This window comes from Schistosoma mansoni, chromosome 1 (assembly GCF_000237925.1).
Source record: "Schistosoma mansoni strain Puerto Rico chromosome 1, complete genome".
Lineage (NCBI taxonomy): Eukaryota > Metazoa > Platyhelminthes > Trematoda > Strigeidida > Schistosomatidae > Schistosoma > Schistosoma mansoni.
In genome coordinates, this window is record NC_031495.1 from 14,782,702 (window position 1) to 14,785,922 (window position 3,221).

The window sequence follows — 3,221 nt, forward strand, 5'->3', positions numbered from 1 at the left end:
TTTGTTCTAAACATCAAAAACAACTGAAAGAAACTATGAACTATAGTGCATCCAAAATCACTGCACTTCGATAAAATCCTGAATCACAATATGGACAATCCGGTATCCTAGCGGAATCGTTTTTTTTCGAGCTGAATGATTTAGACATGAACCCTTCATCGTGTTTTTAAAGACGGTATTATCGAGATGTTGGTCATTTGTGGAGAAATTCTCATAGCTCACTTCTATCCAAATTTCGATTTGTTGTTTAGAAAGACGATAAAAGCTTCAAGATTAAACTATCTATCTGAGACAGTGTGACTTCATCAGGATCATCCACTTGAAGTATAAATCTTCACTATCGCACAATTCAACATTTGATATAATAATTTACATACAAGCATTAACAAAACTATAATAGTATGATAAGTCTACAACACCAAGAAATGAAAAGAAACTGATAATTATTACTTACTAGAACAACAGCTCATCACAAAAATTCATCAAAAACTCTTGCAGCCATGGAAACAGAGAAGTATGTAAGTTTACTCAGCATGACAAACATCCTACAGCTTGCAACCAAACTATTGAGGCCTTTTGAAATCGGTTTGTCTCACAATACAACAAGGTTTCTTAGACTTATTAAACTATCTTCCTCATTTACCTCATTTTTGTGAGTAAAAATTAGTCATCAAGCGTCACAACATGACTTGTTCTATGGCACTGGATATTGATATGACTTCTGCCGAAAAACTTTTGAAATCATGAATAAAAGTAGTACAAACAAGGTTAGAGTAATTTTAGATTGACACAAATCATTCAATAATCAATAAATGATGTAGACTCAGACTATCAGTCAATCAGAAAACCGATCAAAAAAGCTGACAGTCAAGATATCAATGAAAGGATTGACAGCAGGTTTACTATTAACTAACAACTGGAATATTTCCATACGGACATCAATAGCACAACTTGAGGGAAGACAGATTACTTTTCAATTAGTTCCTCTCTTCTCTTTCCACCCAATTTATTTCACAGTTATGCTTTGATTTTTCATCTTTATTGTTACAGAATCATTTTCAGTAATTAACTGGTTCCTAAAACCCTAACTTTAGTCTCCACTCTTATGTAATCATTAGAAATGATTGACTAAATCTTAAACATAAATTTACAGTTGCGTATTTTTCATTTCCATTCTTGCATAATCGGTCTTAATAGTGAACTAACCTACATTCCGATTCGTTAGTATAATTATCATAATTTATTCAGTACAATTTGATCAGTAATTGATTTTGTAAACGTAAAAAACTATCTATTACTGTAGAGCCATAATTAAGTGTTAATTAAATAGAAATAAATTCTTTGTTCAACTTGTGTTTTTAATATTAACAAACAATCATATTCCATGTCTAGAGGTCAAGATGTTAGCCAGTTATGTTCCGCGTGTAGGGTCATGGATGTGCACTTCTGAGTAGTCCCTTACTAGGACGAAACGGCCATCCAGTGCTTCCACGTTTTCGATGATGGTCTAACATTGATCTATTCATGATATCAATCTAGATGTCTATAGCTTACTTCTTTTTGAGATTTATACTGGAAGTATTACAAACAAAAAAATAAAGGAAATATCACAGATTAACTATTTCACACTGGGAGCATAAGATCATCAAACTAATTGTTTGCGTTATTACTAAAACCTTTAGTGTGACATTTTCCCAAGTAATTTCTTAGTAAAGTTGGCTAATGGCTAGCGGTTGTATCAAGGAAGCACATTTTGTCTTATTTTGAATTCATCAGCCGGATATATCTGTATCCCAGCGTTGATGCTCACATTAAGACTTACACTCGGTACCATCCGATTTAAAGTTTTAACGCGGTACCAACTGAGCTACTGAGTCTGGATAACTAATAAATTGTTCAACAAGTTTGAATTTTAATTCATTTTTGTATAGGTTGCTCGAATCTTCCCATTGATGTTTAAGACTGCAGTTGATCAGTCTCTTATTGGCATATGTGCATCCTATGCAGATTGCCTTGATATTGCCTTTATTCACAAGCATTATAAGCTGAGATGATAGTGGCTAGCAGTGGAATCCATGATGCGCGTTCCAGAGTGGACATTAACTCTGGAATGCAGGTGCATTCAGCTGAAGAGTTTCAAATAGAACCAATGGTATTCAATATCAATAATGCTTGCTTTTGTCAGAAACTATAAATTTAAATGTTCATTAAAATAACCAACATTTAGTTAAACATCAATTGTATGAAGACACTTAATGATTAAGTTGATCGGATGTTTATCTAATTACATGTTTCATTAAATCGCAACCAGAGACCAATTTTCCTAGGCTGTAATAGTTACATATGAAGAATATGTAACTAGTACATATAAGAACTCTCGTCTAAATTAGAGCGAATAGTTTCACAGTATGTATGTAACTAGTACTATATCAAAACCCTAATAAGATTGATATTGACTTCGGCTACACTCGTAACTTTAAATTCTTTTGGTCATAAGCCTCCTCCCTCACTCTTGTGTGGGAGAAGACTTATGACCTTACTTTTGTCTGAGTCCATCCATAATTACTGAGTGGATAACATGAATATCCTCCTTGATTACTCAAATAGTTTCATTCCTACTGACATGATGTATATCGAAGATCTGAAGGTCATGATCTCGATCTTATCTTGGGTAATAGAAGCTTAGTCTTAAGAAGTCGCAAACTAGAAAAAACAACTGTCCGGAGCCCCCTGATTTTCATTCGCTCTCAAGTTGATGTCTGTTGGTTATAGAAAATCCTATTAAATGATATTAATCCTTAAAATGTAAGCTCTTCATGTTGAATATTTTTTAATTATGAGCCTAATTGTTGAATTTATATTGTTATATAAAACTAAACAGTGTAGTGAAGGTATTTGGTCAATTAGTTAGATTAAATTATATTTTTTTGAAAATAATCTATATACATTGCTGTGCTACTACTATTTTGTTATGATGTGGAATCACATTGGATAAGAAAATGATCAATAATTGGAGTTCTGTATCTCATTGGATGTACAATGACCTTTGAACATCATATATTAATAAGCTGTACCCTATACTCGTATTCCTACTACTTTTCCTTATGGGGTTCGATCTCGTCTCCTACACATAGCAGAAGCTATAGGAATTCGATCCAACAACCCAAGTCTTTGTGTTCATAAGAAATTTGTAACACCCTTATCCCTCCCTTGGCCTTAAA